Source organism: Neolamprologus brichardi, chromosome 16 (genome assembly GCF_056152115.1).
Source record: "Neolamprologus brichardi isolate AB-2024 chromosome 16, ASM5615211v1, whole genome shotgun sequence".
Lineage (NCBI taxonomy): Eukaryota > Metazoa > Chordata > Actinopteri > Cichliformes > Cichlidae > Neolamprologus > Neolamprologus brichardi.
In genome coordinates, this window is record NC_142119.1 from 5,120,606 (window position 1) to 5,138,404 (window position 17,799).

The following is a 17,799-nucleotide window of genomic DNA, read 5'->3' on the forward strand; positions in this document are numbered from 1 at the left end:
TGAGTATTTGTCACACATCAAACAGTTTTAAATAAAAGATATATTACGTAAATAAAAGTAAATACAAAATGCTTATTTTATTTCTGGTGTGTTTTGGATTATAGTCCTGCTGCATAACCCAAGTACACTTGAGCTTCAGGATACAACTTGATGGTTGGATATTCCCTTTTGGGATTTTCTGGTAGAGAGTGGAATTCACGGCTTCCTCAATGACAGTAAGTCGTTCATGAAACAAAGCAATGCTGTGTTATCTTTATGTCAGATGTAACAGATGTAAACATTCAGAAAAGCTCAACTTTTGTCTCATCAGTCCACAGAATATTTTCCCAAAAGTCTTGGGGATAATCGAAATGTTTTTTTGGCAAATGTGATCTTTTTAGAATTCTCCCAGAAATGCCATTTTCCCCAGTGTCTTTCTTATTGTTCAATCATAACCTAAAAAAAGACTAACCTTAGATAAGGACAGGTACGTTTCGATAGCTTTTTACCTTTAAATTAAATGAAATAATCATTTAAGATCTGTATTCTGGATTTACTTGGGTTATGTTTATCTAATAATAAAATAAAAGTGTAGCAAGTCTACATCAGGAAGGGGCAAATCATTTTTCACATCACTGTGCATGCAATCTTTATTTGATAATAGTGTTAAATTTGTAAATCAGAGAAAACTGCAAATCTACTACTGCCACCTTCACAGAAGTTCACATTAACAACACAAACTGGGAATACAGCCAGGACTTTATTAACTGGAAACAGAAATTCCTTAAAAATAGTGATGTACAATACATTTTCAAAATTTGGTTAAAAAAAAGAAGAAAAACAAGAAGCATATAAAGTTTTTTACATTATTTTATTAGAATTACAGACATTTAAGAGAATTTGACGTTAATGAATTACATTCAGAATCCATTCAAAAATTACCTAAATTACTTCCAACTGATACCAAATGCAAAAAGAAATCATTACAATCACCAGTTTTCTCCAGTAGCAAAGCAGCCACTCTATTTTTAATCCACAGTGACTGAGCTGTAAATCGCTCAGATGATTTAGATTATGTGTGACCAACAAAACATAATCTGAAAAGAAAAACTGTATGAAATTATTGGTGTCATGGTATCCATGTAATTAACAATCACTATGAGATTTTGAAAATGGGCATCAATATTGTCTCATTATTGTACAAATGCCAATGGTGTGTATTTGTTCTTGTTGCAGTTACAATTACAGGCCTTCTTGCCACCTCTACATAATTTTATCTTGAGTAAATAATTTAGCATTCAACTTAAAATAGAAACAGGTGGGTTCAAATTGCGCAGATCCACAACTATAGCAGTATTTTTACTGCTACATTATGACATTCTGCGGTATTTAATTCAGAATGGTTTCATTTCTAAAACGATGTATTGTTTTAAAATATCTTTTTTAACCTTGCTGGGTTTTTTTTCTTCCTCTGAGGCAGAATGGGAATGCAAATGGCTTGTCATGATTATTCTACAATGATCACTTCACTTACTCCATGCATGTAAGGCATTAGTAAAAAGGTTTTGTGCTAACTCCACATACGCATCAGTGCATCCCCGATTGCACTGCCATTCTTGGTCATTGTAAGTTCATTTCATTACGCTTGTCTTTGGTGCTGTCAGGCAATTGGAATTTAAGATGCGGAGTGAAATTCACTGTACTGTATAATGATATCTAATCAGACCTACTGTTAACATTTATCTTTTTAAAATTCATTTAAACTGAAAGAGAAAATGTATATATAATGACTGCTAATATTACACCGACTTAAAGAGCACAGCAAATATGTTCAGATGGAACACTGTAGTTGAACCAGATTTAAAATAAAACACCCTGGTCATATCATGGTTTCAAAAAAATGGTATTTTCTGTGGTATCATATTTCCCTACCTGAAGTGAAAATGCTCATTTACAGGCATACACATCTTCACAGGCTGACACACATTAAGAGATGCCCTGTATAAACCGCAGTCTGATGTGTTGGCAAGTGAGCAACAGCACCGGAGCAGTCGTGGCTTTAATGCCAAGCCTAAGGGGACCACAGCAGTTGTCAATAAGTGATTAAGTAATTTTATTTAACACATAAACATCTGAACTTTCCAAACACACCAGAGGATGAGTGTGTCCAACTTTTTACAGGTCTTTTTTAGGTTGTTCTCAGATATCCACCCCAGCTGCAACTGCTGCATCGTGTGTGGTTTAGTTCCAGGCGGCACTGACTCCAGCTTTGATAAGCAAATAAGCTAAAATTGCACTGACCTACTTGATCTGCATAAACATGACCTCAGATGTAGCAGTACGCCCACTTTAAAACTAATAGGTCTGTTTGGAATTTACCAACTGAATTAACCCTTAGATGCACATGTCAAAAATGACCCCATGGGTTGTTTTTCTTCAAAATCTTTAAAATGCAAAGTTGTAGTATATTCATATTCCAGGTATTCCTCATAAAATATGTTTGTAACATGAGGCCATTTGCATTTTCATTTATTTTTTCATTAATTTATAAAAAATGCAGTTTTTGTATCACTACCCCACTCTTCCACAAGTGGGGTCAGAAATGACCCCAAGCAGTTCCTGTGGAATCTTCTATGGAACTTTCATTCTTAGCAACTCTGACCGTCCCACTTACACTTCTGATGGATCAGGAATTAATTTTTACACAGTAACATACATGATTTATAGCCAGAGCTGCACATAAGTGGTCCGCAGGTGTGCATTCGCTGTCAAAATAAAAGTATTCCCGGAAATTCAGAGAATACGCGCTTCTTTTGCGGTGGAGGAACACCAAAGTAATTGCTTACGGAGCTTGCTTCTTCAACATTGTTCAAGAGTTCTGAACAAATGTCTGTCCTCCTCCAGAATCTCTTATGTACGCAAATGAGCATTCCAACTTCTTATCTGGTACGCGTCTTTTATTTTGACAGCAAATGTGCACCTGCGGACCATTTATGTGCAGCCCTGTTTATAGTTTTCTGTGCATTTCAAACATTGTAATTTCTCATGTTTTTTTTTTATATTTAAAGTAACATGGCTGCTATGAGGCCAGCTGTGGACCTTGACCTATAAATGATCCAGGATGGATGGGATGAAGAGCCCATCGGAGGCACTGACTCAGAATCTGACATCTAAGGACCCAGACTATTGTCCCCACCACTGAACAAGGCCAGTCAGATACAGAGGAGTCCTCTGAAGAGGAAATGGATATTGAGTCTAACAGAATGAGCCCCTCTTACTGCTCTAGCCACAATATTCTGAATTAGTCAGCCAGGGCTTGCACCTGGGTTTAGTACTGTCTTCCCAATAGATGCATGGAAGATGTTTATGTCTGATAATATAATAGAAGATGTGCTGACATGCACAAACATGGAGGCACGAAGAGTAGCCACAGACAGGGGAAAAGAGCGGAAAAATGTAATCAAACATAAGCTCCTGGCCTTCATTTGATTGACCATTCTTGCAGGAAGTGAGAAGAACTGGGATGTACCAGTCGGTGTGCTTTTTGGGAGTCCTCTGCATAATCCATTGTTCAAGGCCACTATGTCAATTCAAAGATTTAAAGATATTCGCCGTTTCTTGCACTTTGATGACAAGAGGACCAGAGCCTATGGACTGAAAACAAACCGCATGGCAGCTTTCCGCTACATATGGGGCCTGTTCCTGGTCAACTGCAGGCAGAAATTCATCCTCAGTGATTGTGTTACAGTGGATGAACAACTTGTGCCTTTCAGAGGGAAGACCCAGCTTCTGCAGTATATGCCGAGCAAGCATACAAAAGTGATACAAGTGATACAAAAACTGCAATTTCTTAAAATTAATGAAAAAAATAAATAAAAATGCAAAGGGCCTCATGTCACAAACATGTTTTATGAGGAATACCTCAAATATGAAAATATTACAACTCTTCGTTTTAAAGATTTTGAAGAATAACAACCGAGTTTATAGCAAAATGCATTGTTTCTATTTGGGGTCATTTTTGACCCCACTCGTGGAAGAGTGTAGGTATTGGTAGGTTGTGCATCCAAGGGTTAAGAAGGGGGGAGGAAAGAACTTCAACTGTAGACTTGTGATACCTCTGATTGTGTTGGCATGCAGATAACAAAAAGTTCTTGTGAATCTGTTGCTTTCATATTGTGTTCTGTATTTTCAGTTTAATAGAGGCTAAATAAAAACATGCTTCTTTCATAAGTGAAAATAACTCCATGCCTCATGATTACAGTAATAAAACCATGAATCCTGTTGATCGTGGTAATGTGTTTCTCTGTAGCACCACTCTCAGGTTATATTTCTCAACATTTATTGAACGTTGGTTCAGACACAACACACATTTTCATCCCAGTGATAAGCACGTCCATCTTGTCAGACTTTACTGATAAATATTTTGATGGAACAATCCTACTTAAAACTGTGGGAGAATAATTGATAGATTAATGTTGCAAATGGGAATATTTAAGCCAAAACCATGTTATCGTTTATTTAATTTGTGTTTGGTTTTTCAAAACCTGAGTCTGGTGCCAGTGAATAAAAAGCAAGTTAAAAACACCGAAGGAAAACAAAGCAGAACAAACTATAAAACACAAAGCTCCCAAATGAGTCACAAATCCTGCAAAGACAAAGAGACAAAGAACACCTTGTGTGTGTTTCTCTGTGACGACAACAGCTTCTGACAAAGCTGAAATATTCTGTGCACTGCAGTGAGAAAGGGCTGCAACAAAACTAGTGTTTCTGGAGTGATTCCATTGACCATTTTTACTTTCAGTTTAGAATTGCAGAATTGTGCAGTATTCCTGTTATTGGCCAAATGCTTTCAGTAGAAGCAGCACTTTTACTTGGCTGTGTATGGTTTGAAATGCAGATTATAAAATATTATAATAATATAACATTCAAATAAACTCATAAAGTGAAGCTTGCAGCCATTAAATGCTACATTTAAGCCCATGTTGGGTTTTAGCTCAAAGCACGGTACCCAAGCAGAGCTTCTAGCACATTTTCTATTCATAGAGTGATTCAGATCATCTGCAACATAAATAAGTCTTTCATTCCTGTTGTAAAATTAACATGTGGCATTGAACATGAGCTAAATAATTCCATTTGTATTCTTCTTCTACTTCAGTTCGGAGTTTCAAGAGCTCAGCTGTCATGTAAAGAGGCAGGGTACACCCTGTACAGGTTTCCACTGTGTCACAGGACCAACACATAGACAACCATTCACACTCATACTGGCCAAGTTAGACTCACCAGTTTACCTTTATACTGAGGGAGAAAGCCAGAGGGAACCCATGAAGGCAAAAGTAAAGTCCACATAGAAAGGTCAAATATTCTTGTTGTGAGCTGACAGTGCTAACCACTGCACCACTGTTCCTCCTACAAACAGTGCTGCAAAAGTGAGCATATTGAATATTTTTAGTCAAGAGTATCAGGTGCTAACTGTAAAAGTACAAAAAAGTAGATGCATAAAATGTTTATTCACCATTGTATCTGCAAACAGTGCACGTCCTAAACAATGCTAAACATCCTCTGAATGTCTAACCATGTTTATAATAATAATAATAATAATAATAATGGATTGGATTTATATAGCGCTTTTCAAGGCACCCAAAGCGCTTTAGAATGCCATTATTCATTCACTCTCACATTCACACACTGGTGGAGGCAGCTACAGTTGTAGCCACAGCTGCCCTGGGACAGACTGACAGAAGCGAGGCTGCCATATCGCGCCATCGGCCCCTCTGGCCAACACCAGTAGGCGGTAGGTGAAGTGTCTTGCCCAACTACACAACGACCAGGACAGAGAGCCCGGGGATCGAACCGGCAACCTTCTCCTGAGCCACGGTCGCCCTATTAAGAATTTCCAATTATGATGGTTTAAAACAGTCATATCCTGAGAATTCTCACAGGATAAGCGGTGAGTGTGCTGTGAAGTGATGAGTAGATATCAGAAGTAATTATGCTCCTGAGAAAACAGTCTGGCAAAAAGACTCAGTCATGAATCCATCCGAAATGACCTTGTAGCCTTCTGCCAGGAACTGATGTTTTAAACATCTAGATCCTAACTGACATCACCCTGGTTTGTTTGAACTTCTCTCACCTGCTGTTACAACAACCATCTGTGCTGCTCATCGCTGTAGGAAAAGCTGTTGGCTGGCTGACAAAATGGATGCAGTAATTCAAACAAAAAAGTAGAAACTTCTGCACATTTACTTGGATGATTTCAGGTCCACAAAAGTACATTTCTATAAAACTAGTTCAAATCTGAGTAGTCTAGAGCAACTGAGTAATACTATTTTATATTTAATGAAATTGCACGCATTTAGGCTCATCTGCCTAAATGCGTGCATTATATATCGATGAAATCAGGGTGAGAATGTGATCAGGAGCACATGCACCAGTTTAAATTATGTGTGAGTACTAATCACGCACTGGTGCTATTTGGAGAAAGAGACGAGCAGAAGTGCCCAACTTTTGCAGATAGATGGGGTAAATTTCTGTCATAGTCAGCAACGCTGTTATTTTTGGCATCTTAGAATCAAAGCTATTTAACTAGTCAACAATTTTGTCTTTTTCTTCATGAGAAAATAACATTTGTGTGGAAAACAATCCCCTTCAGAGCAGCACCCAGGGGAAACCATACAACTAAACCAGTATGAACATTTCCACAGGCCTGGTGGTGAAATGAGCTCTTATGCAGCAATTACCAGAATTATAGCTATATCAGTGGACTACCAATGCACCGATGTTATACCAGTGGTATAACATGTCATAGTACCTGAACAGAATAGCTGCTTCATAGTATGAACAGTTCAGTATATGTTCTATTAATTTAGTGGCTCATAGTAACCAGGAATATCTTCTATATACTGATATTTAAGGAAAAATAAGATGATTCCTCTACCAGCATACACATTCAGACACAAGTGTTGATTAGAAGAGAATAACATTTACTATCTGTTCTTTCACTGAATAACGATTCAATAAGCAGTGGAAGTATCGGTACACACTGAAAACACTCAGCAATGCTGAAAAAAGATTTCAGTTTGTTTTTTTAAACAAATTTTTAAAAAGGCATCAAATATAGTGACAATAATGGACAATGGAAAACGAGAAGCTGAATTTCCTCCAGACCCGTCTAAGTTTCTGCTCTCAATAAGTGTATTTATGGCTTTCAAAAAATCGGCAAATGTGCCCCCACACTTCTAAGAATTTTCGACAATGTCCAGTAACAACAGAGGTGTTTTGACAGCTTGTCAAATTCCTCCCAGTGGGAATATCTATTAAAAGTCTGCGGTGTGGCATTTTTCTCATGTTTAAAACAAGCAACACAGTTGAAGCTCAGCATTACCTTTACTTCACAGGATGCCTTGAATTGCTCTCCGCATGAATATAAACAAGAATATGGTGACACATATATTAACCTGTCGAGGTTCTTCCAGTTAGGTGTGATGTTGGCATCATAACTTTCTTTTTGTATAGGTACAGTTTTTTTCGCGCATACTTTTGTTTATTTTATTTGTACTTTTTTCTAACTTTATTTTGCTGGATTCAAAATTGTCCTTGTTAAACTAGTGCTGCTCGTATTAGCAGGTGTGTTACCTGGACCTTTTTTCTGTTCTTTCTTATTTCCTTCCTCTCATGTATTTCACGCCTGTCACACTCCCTGATGCTTGAATGACATTACTTTAAGTTCGCACCAGGTGACTCTAAATTGAGTAATCTTTATGTGCAGTCAAAGTGACATAAAATCGGGTTCTCCATAGTCTCAGTGGTTACTATAGTCAAGTGTAACCACCGATTGCCCCAAGAGGCCATCCTGCTCTATCCACTGCTAACAAAACATGCCTGGAAATAATTTTTAGTGTAATGGAAAATGTGGAACAGAGTGTTTGGACAGAGTTTTGAATGAAAGTTCACAGAACAGGAGTGCTTCATCATGCTAGCATTTGTCAAGCAGCTACATTTTCCCCCGCAGCCCATATAAACATGGACAGCTCCTGGTGAGAGCAAAATAACATGCAAACCACACACGGTTAGTGACTGAATAGACTGAATAGTCTTCAGTATCATGACATGAAATACACTAAGTGTCCCACAACACACAGTTGCTATTATAAGTAAATAGGAGCTGTATGTTTTAGATCATCAAAGAAAGGGAACCAGAGGTTGTAGATAAAAGATGCCACGATGTAACCCACCGGTTAATGAATTCCTTTCGTGAAGCCTCAAGCTGAGAATTTTCACTGTTGCCATCTTGGTATTTTGAAACTAAACATAGCAAGCCAGTGTATATCAGTGGGAAACTGAAGGAAGCTGCATGCTCATATAGTAGTGATTTGTGAATCACAAGCCCACCTTAAAGCAAACCCTGAATTAGTGTTTTTCTTTTACCCTAATTGGAAACATAATTTACAAAATAAACAGCATGTTGTGTTCAATAAGCATATCCTAATCAGAAAAATGTTAATTTAAGTCATTTTCTATTATTCTTCTATAATATGATCAGACTTATTCTTACAATCTGGTTGTCATTAGAGAGGATGCAGGTTTAAGGCACTTCTGCATTGGCTGCTATATATATATATATATATATATATATATATATATATATATTAAAAAATAAAGTCTATGGAGAGAACTTGCTACTGCATTAGCTGATCAGTGCTTAGCTGTTTTGTGCAGTCATTCACATGGACATTAAAACAGAGATTTAAGGCTGGACATACCTGACATGTGTGTGCGTGTGTGTGTGTGTGTCCCACATGGCTAACTGTAAGAGCGTGGCCAGCTGCTAGCTTTGCGGTTAACATTAGCCAAGTTAGCCACATATTACTGTTATTGTTCATTTACAAGTTGAATGTGGGACGAGCTAGAAAGCATCCTGACCTCCAACAATAGTTTCATAACATTTCATTGGCTGGTGATTGCATCAGTGTGTTAACATGTTGAACTTTCACTTTCAAATTCAGTTCAATTCAGTTCCGCCAGCAACGACATCATACGTTCAGAAAGAGAGGAGAGCTTTGAAGCCTTCCTTGCTCGTCTTGCTTTGGTCTGCTTCTACAGAAATGTCATTGCTGTTTGCTGCTGCAGTTCTCTCTAACTACTGCCTCTAAGTTTGCATCAAGGTTGCTGCATAGGATGTGTGAGCTTCTACAATCAACAACTATGTCCATAACTGTATAACCATGTACCAAAAATCATAAACAGCAGGAACTGAGACATCAGAAATCCAATTATATATTCTTCTGACTCATAACATTATGTGGCCAAAATAATAACCTAACACATGAATTATCTAAAATGGTTAGTCATTCATTCTTAGTAAGGCTCCATCTATAGTCTGCTGAAGAAGGCCCAGAGTAATGAAGAAACAGGGACTGGAGGATCAGATTGATATCTTTATTACCTGTCTTTTACCTAGTAATTTACTGTCGCTGAAAAATCACAGAGGGGCTCAGTGTATTAACAGGTTGATTTACTGGATTTCTGTCCTTCAAAGATGAGTTTGCAATTCTATTTCGGAAAACTCCTCAGGAGACAGACGGAGCACACGTTTCACATGTTAGAGCAACACAGCGAGGGAGGGATGAGAATGAGGTTTCTTGGACTATTATTTTACATACAAATGGAAAAAATTGCCTAATACTGTGTCCTTACAGAAGCTGTTCAGCCCCAAATTTTCTTCCCTTACTATTCTTTTTTTCACCATATCATTTTAAGTCATGGGCCCAATTTAAAAGAGTAAAACAGCAGTATAATAACCTAGATTTTCTTTTAATGTAAAGGAGTACAGCTACACTGTAACCATTCACACTTTGAACCAATGATAAAAAAGTCTATAGTTATCTTTAAAAACTGCAAGGAAGCTGGACTAAGCGGAAAGATCACAATCTTTTTGCTGTGACGCAACAGTACTTACCACTGCATCACTGAGTCACCCTCAACTGATACTGTAGCTAAATAAAAACGAATGCATAGTAAAATTACTCAGAACATTTCCTGTGTCTTAACTTCATTTTCACAGTCACCTTTGAATCCAGAGAACAAATCTGACCAAATTTGATCTTCAAATCTTTAAACCTTTCTGTGAGCGTTCTGCATCTATTTGAAAGATTGGTTATTTAAAACATCACAAAGGGCAGGATGACAAAACCTTTGATTTTTACATGACAGAAAGCTATCTACATCACTTTTATTTAACGTCAAGAAAACTTTATGGCCCCGCAAATCGTAAATCTTCCCGTGCCCTTCAATGGCCTTTGCTCTCAATTTTGATTACATAGTAATCAAAAAGTCTAATACCCTTTAGGTCTTTGAAAATCCTGCTGCATCATATCGAGGTCTTAACCTAAATTCACTTTTCACTCCAGCATCCTGACCAGTAATTAACAGTCTATGGGTGGTCCTTAGTAAAGTGCACTTGCAGATAGAAAGAGCACCGAAGGCCTTGGAGGCGTTTCGAAGGTACATCTCTACATGTAAATAACGTGTAAACTGTACAGAAACCTTGAACATGAAAGCCTGCAAAGCGCTTGTGGTATGAACTCCTGAAAGACTTCAAAACTAAAGACCAGGATTATAAATACTGAACACTGTAGATAGTTTTTAAAGTTTGAAGCAGCCCAGACATACTCCCTGATAGATGCTGCATCTTATTTAGCATGATTATGCAGAGCTAAATTAGCATTCCCAGTACATTTAGCAATACTTGTAGCACTACAGTGCCTAAACATTAGCAACTAACAATATATTGTTTAATGGTGGGATGCCACAAGGATGTTCATCAGGTTAGCAAAATGTGGTGACATTAAAAAAAGAGCTTTCTAATGTGTGTAATATGTATTCACACCGTGATTTCCTGGGATGATAAACCCATAACTAACAACAGCTGTGTTACTTTAACTATAAAAGAGAAGCCAACAGGAAACAGCTTTAAGCAGAAAACCTCAGAATTGCTTATCAGGCAACCCATGATAACCTTTTGTCATGGGTTGTTAAACCTTTGACTGCTTAAAAGGGGTTATTTTCCTACCCCAATTCCATAACAGTTGGTGCATTGTGTAAAATCTACAGAAAAAAAGATCTTATTCACAATACAGCATAGAAAACATGTCAAAGACATTTTACAATTTCATGAAAAAGAATTTGTGCATTTGTATTTGATGGCAGCAACACATTGCAAAAAAAGTTCAGATGGGAAGCCAAAAAAAGCAGGAAAAATAAGTTGTATAAAAAAAAGAGAAACAGCTGGTGGCGCATCTAGCAACTAATTAGGTTCATCTGAACAGGTCAGTAACCTGATTGGGTATAAAAAAAAAAAAAAGAGAATCTCAAAGAGGCACAGTGTCTCAGAAGTAATGATGAACAGAGGTTTACCAGTCTGCAAAAAACTGTCAACAAATTGTGGAATAATTTCACAATAATGGTCCTCAATGTAAAATTGCACATCTCATTATCAACAGTACATGGTAATATCATCAAAACATTTGTGCACAGCTGGCTTTAAGCATTCAAACAGTGATTGACTTCATGTTCTTAAAATAGAGTTTGTGAGAAATAATATTTGATAGATTTGTTTGGATGGGAAGCTTTTGTATTTTGCTGTATGAGCCTCGGATTGAACATCAAACGCTGTTATTCAGCTGTGATCTGAAACGAATGCAATTAATCCTGGATCGATCAAACCTTCATTTGGCCAGGGCTAGGTAGTTTGTAATATTTGCACTTTGCCATGTTCTCATTTGTGCACTCAGTTCATTTTTGATCAATATGCTATTAAAGACCTTGTTCCTGAGGCAGAACCTGTTTTCCTTTGGAGGTGTGGGGCATAATGTTTTGCAAATGCCTGCAGCCGTCAGGTTGAGTGACATAAGGGTTAAAAGAAAATTAGTTCGCATCGAGGTAAGGAAGTGTGGAGAAAAGCACCATGTGTCAAGTAGAAATCATTGATTCCTGTTATGCCTGTCTACTTGGTGGCCTTTTGCTTGTGGCCAGTGAAAAATTAGTCACCCTGAGGTGAAAATGGTTGGTTTCAGGGTGAGGCAATGGACTGAGATCAGTACTAAGTGAAATGTTGTGTATCAGAAACAAATGATGCTTGTTCTTTCTTCCCTCAAGTGGGCATGATTGAAACCTGAACAAAGTTCACGCATGTGGGTGGAATAAGTAGAAGACAATTAAAAATTAAACTTGCTACACTTTCTCATTTCCTATCAGCATGTTTTATGCTAATAATTCTCTTTTCAGCCAAACCGGTCAGAATGGGCTGTGCTTAAAATAGAAACTACTTTCCAAATTATACACATCTATTCAATTTCAACTCTAATATTACAAATAATAAAAATTAGTCATTGTACCATTTATCAACCATTTGCATTAGTGCTGATGAATTATTAAGATCTTGAGAATACGTTTCCCAAAGGAACATGTAATACCAGTTTATGATTCATTTTCATTCAAAGGGGTCCTTGATTGTACCAGGGGTCGGTGTGGCGAAGCAGTGGGATCATTATAAAGATAATGCAATATTTAATTTATCCCTTTAGGTTAAGGTGTAATGGAATAAAAGAATGGAGGTTACCTGAAGCTGTAATTTCCAACGAGAGATATTACAGAGGGGAAGTGAAAGACATACACAGATACAGCTATGATATACACTCAAATATCCAGATTTTCAGTCTGTCTTAAGACCTTAATATATAAAAGTCATTCTAGAAGTTAGTCTCGCCACTCAGCAACCATCATGGCAATGCAATTTTGAAGTTGTCAGAATCCCCAGTCAATCCCAGCACTTACAAAAACAGTCCTTAAAACCATTGTCAGCCCAGCTTTGCCCCAAATAAGGTATGAAAAGCATTTTTGCCCATTATATGCAAAGTTACAACCAATGTCAATAATTTTCTGCCTCAGTCAGTGAACAAACATCAACCAATTTCATGTTCAGGACACTGTTAGCCAAGAAAACATGACCAAGCTACACTACATTTTTAATATGACAACAAGAAACCTCAACTGTTACCATGCGTCAGTGCAACAACAGATCAGGCAGATGGAGGCAGGCCAACTACGCTGGTCTCAAGAGATTACTCCTTAAGATTTCTATCCAGGACTGGACTGAGTGGAGTTTTAATATCCCAGAAACTTGGTATACAGTGGATGGATGCCTACTACTACAATTACACCACATGACAAATAAATACTTTACTGTTATTTAGAAAAGAAAATGTTGTCATTTTTGGCATTTGAGGTGTGGCCCATAAAAGGCAAAAACCATAACTGATTTAAATTTGGCCATCCCTTGTTTTAGCCTTTAAAACTGAATGCTTTGATATCTCTAAGAAACCTCTGCCCGCTCCCTTTTTCCATTCGTGCTGGAAAAGTGTGCATTTTTGTAATTTTTTTTCCATTCAAAAATCCCTCACACACTTGGGGACTGCATGTTCTGATAGCATGTTCTCTAAAGCATACTAGTCAGCCCATCTTTTTCAAGTCCCCAACATTTGCCCTACTACCAAATACAGCAAAAGAGCCTGTCTCATCACTTTGGAGAAAAACAGGGTTTTGTAGCACTCCTGTGGTTGGCGGGTAAATTTTCCAAGGGGAGACAGTGAATGTGATTGAGGTGTCAGCAGCTGGCATCTTTGGATTACAGAGATTGTAGGAGCAGCAGGTGGTGGCACAGTCGGTAATGAAAGTCTCATTTTCCTTGATGTAGAAAGGCGAGACCACAGCCTGATAGCCCTCGGCTTGAAAAGGCCAGTTCCTCTGGTTGAGGATTCTGTAAGTAATAGAAATACTGTGCCTCCAAAATCAAAACAAGACTAGCATGTCCACAAATTGTAAAATACAGCTAAGACATGCTTTTTTAAGGTGCTTAAATACACATGACTATGGTCCTGGTCATTGTAGAGCTTGACTTTTATAAACACTATAACATCCTGTTTTGATCCCTCTCCAAATGTCAAGCCATGTGCAATAGAAAGAAATTAGGTTTTTAAAAGTTGACAAACAGCTAAACCTGCTAAGTCTACACCTCACAGCTGACACCGTATATGCAGTATATTTTCTCAAGATTTAAAAGGAAAGAAAAAAACCCTATTTATTCCAAGCCTCTAAACTAAGCCTGCCATGGCCCAAAATGTTGCGTATTTGATTTTTATTTTCATTAAAGCTTGCATTAATTACAGAATCTGTCTAACATCAATTTGACACAGTGAACTTGTAAAAGCCATACCTTAAAGCTAATGTGTCTTTTGCAGAGGACCTGTATAGACTTTATACTGATTTATTATAACAAATATTTTTTTTAATATTTATAGGAAATTTTATAGTTCATACCTGATACTGTATAAGGTCCATATTCTAAGATTGCGTCGTTTGTTGCTGTATTTACTTCTCTTCACATCACAGTTATGAAGACACTCCTTTGTAGCACCCCACAATCATCACATCAGTAAAGGTTTGTTGGTTAGAAACAGATTCATGCATGTTACTGTATCCTCCTGCTTTAGTAAGGAAGCTATGCTAACGGAAACACTGACATATTTTTTAATTTGATTTTATTTATATAGCACAACAACAGTCACCTCAAGGTGCTTTGTATTGCATGGCAATGACCCTACAATAACACAGACAAAACCCCAACAATCATACAACCCCTTTTATCAAGTACTTAGTGACAGTAGGAAGGAAAAACTCCCTTCTAACAGGAAGAAACCTCCAACAGGCCAGGCCCATTTGCTGTGAGCGACTGGGGGTGATGCAAGGAAGATAAAAAAAAAAAAACATGCTGTGGAAAAGAACCAGAGATTAATAATAACTAATGAAAGGTCAGTGCTTTTTACCAAACACAAGGAAATGGACAAATGCCCAAATCTAACATCAGTATCTATCAAATGTCAACTGTTATCAAGGCTGATGTTTTTGTAAATGTGATCATTTTATGCTTTCTTCTGAAACTATAAACCATAAACCATAACACTCCATGTTTTATCATTCTAATCTGTAACTCATATTGGATTTGTTGTGTTTTCAACAAACACTCAGCTTTTTAACACTGTTATTTTTCTCCAACATGAAGAGCATGAAGAGCTGCTCTTCATCTGCAGTTTTCTATTCCCTGTAATTACAGATGGGAAAGCTCATAAAATCAACAAGCTGTTATCTGTAGTACACAAATATTTCACCAATGTGAATATGTGTGTAACAATGATGGTGTGAAAAATTAAGAGAAATTGAAAACTGAGACGTGTTTGTACTTGTCGGTCTCCTTGCCTCTGAGAACACGTGCTTGTGATCCCTGTATCTGTCTGTTGTAAGACTTGGGGCTCATATTTTATTACACTCATTAAAGTGTCCACCTTTGCATTTTTCTCATCCATTGTATTTCCCCATTCATACTTAACTAATTGTGGACTAACAGATAACCCTGAAGCAATATTAACTGAACAGCAGTCAGCTTCCTATTGCTTTCATTTGAGTCTGTGGAGTGGTGCTAAGGTTGTAATGCACTGTTCTGTCAGAATCTTTAGTGTATTATAGATCTGTGTATTGGTTTGTGGTTGTATACTGCAGCATGCACCGGGTTATTACTATAATGACAACAATGTTGACAGTAGTGTGACCAAACTGTGCCACCCTGTATGGTCACAGACGGTTTAAAAGAGGGGCATAGCTACCATGATGTTAATCACTGATTTCTCTGTCTTCAGCTTCATAATCGTGGTATTTAGAAACTTTAGGTTTCAGTCTATTGGATCTATTGCGGCCTTTGGCCTGGGAGCTTGAGGGTCCTGCGCAGTATCTTCTGCACTCTGCACTCTTCTGGACAGAGAGCTCGGATGTTGTTCCTGAGATCTGTTGGAGCCACTCACCTAGCTTGGGGGTCTCAGCACCGAGCATGCGGTCAGTCGTGGGCATCTTTCTGATGTACTTGTGGGTTTTTATTGTCTCATCCTGGACTGGCACTGACACTCATTAGTCCCCAGCCTCCTTCCTTCTGCTTAGTTTACAGTATCAGGGTGCTGGACTTGGGATGAAACCCTCCATGAGCTTCCTCGTCTTGATGTCAGTGGCTTCTATCTCCTCCTTTGGCCAGCTTATTATCCCAGAAGGGTACCTGATCATGGGCAGGGCGTAGGTGTTGATAGCCCGGATCTTGTTCTTACCATTGAGATGACTCCTCAAGACTTGTCTGACCCTTTGCAGGTACTTGGTTGCAGCTTTTCCAGCGACCTCTTCATGGTTCCCATTGGCCTGTGGGATCCCCAGTTACTTGTAACTGTCTTCTATATCGGAATTGTTGCCTTCTGGTAGTTTGATCCCCTTAGTTCTGACTTCCTTCCCTCTCTTTGTTGTCATCCGACTACACTTCTGCAGTTTGAACGACATTCCGATGTCATTGCTGTATATCCTGGTGTTGTGTTGGAAATCCTTTTTTTTTTGCCATATAGGAACCTTAAATTCTTCAACTATTTGTGTTAAAAAAAAATATGCAGAAATGGTCCTTTTCATGTTCGAGGCTTGAGAGAAAAAATAATCTAAACATTATATTTCTTGCTTGCATTGCGTGTATGCTTGTTCTTATCATAAGATATAATGTGTTATCAAAAGTGAACACAACGACAAAAAAGAAATGGAAAAATGCTTTCTTGGTTCTCCATCTGAGGCTTTATTCAAGCGTACTAACGTAGGTACATGAGACACAAACAGTCGTCACGAAGACTGGTCAATAGAAGTAAACAACATATTAGAAGTATTTGAATGTGATAGCTGTATACAAGTATGAACATTGCTCTCAGTAATAATATGATACTGTGGGATGAATTTTGGGATTTTTTTTTTTATTGGTTCCAAGGAAGCGTGCATAGTTCACATTTTACTTGTACCCATAGCAACAAGAGGCATGCTTCATAACCTGTTAACTCTCCTGTCTTAAATTTAAATGGACAATATAAACATTGGTACCGTTTTATATGTGTACATAGTAAAAAAGCGTAACCATTTACTGTGACCAGTGTCCTTATAAAGATGAAGACAACACAGTGATGGAAACATCCCTCGTTTTGATGCGGCAATCTCTTACACCACCCCGTCAGTTATTTTCTTCCTTTCTTTATTATAGCTTGTTAAAGTAAGGTAAAGGGTTTTTCTGTGAGGTGTTTAGAATATTTTTCTACCCCCTGCGAGTCTGTATGTGTGTAGGCATGGGACTGCGTGTTTGTGTGCAGCATGTCTGTGAGAATGAGTACACAGGCTTGGGTTTTCACACTGGAGGTGCCAATTAGCTCTTGGAGATGACAAGAGAGCATGAGTTGGCTCAGCAGTAACGAGCTGCTCCAACAAAACCTCTCTGCCTGCTTCTTACTTTGTCTCGCCTCTTATCGCCTATCCGCTTAGAATCTACGCCTATTTTGCTGCCATCCAGTCGCTTGCTCCATTTCTACTGCTTATTTCCACTGTCTTTTTTTTTTGCATTGGCCATCGCTTTCACTCCTTCTCTGCCTGGTTGTTCATTTTCTGTGGGCCCCCAGCTGTCTCATTATAGTACTCGGCTTCGAGCAGACTTTTTATTTCTCTTTCTTCTGCTCTGCTGTACCCATCTGCTCTATCTAAAATTTCTCTCTTCATTCAGCCTCGTTCTTTCATGTTTACTTCTTCCTCATCTACATTTTTTTCTGTTCAATAATCATTTTAGCCAGTGATTTAAAAATATCTTTATTCAGAACCACTGTGGTACCCAAGGAGCAATTGTTTTGTGTCAAAGGAGAGATCCAAGACCTACCT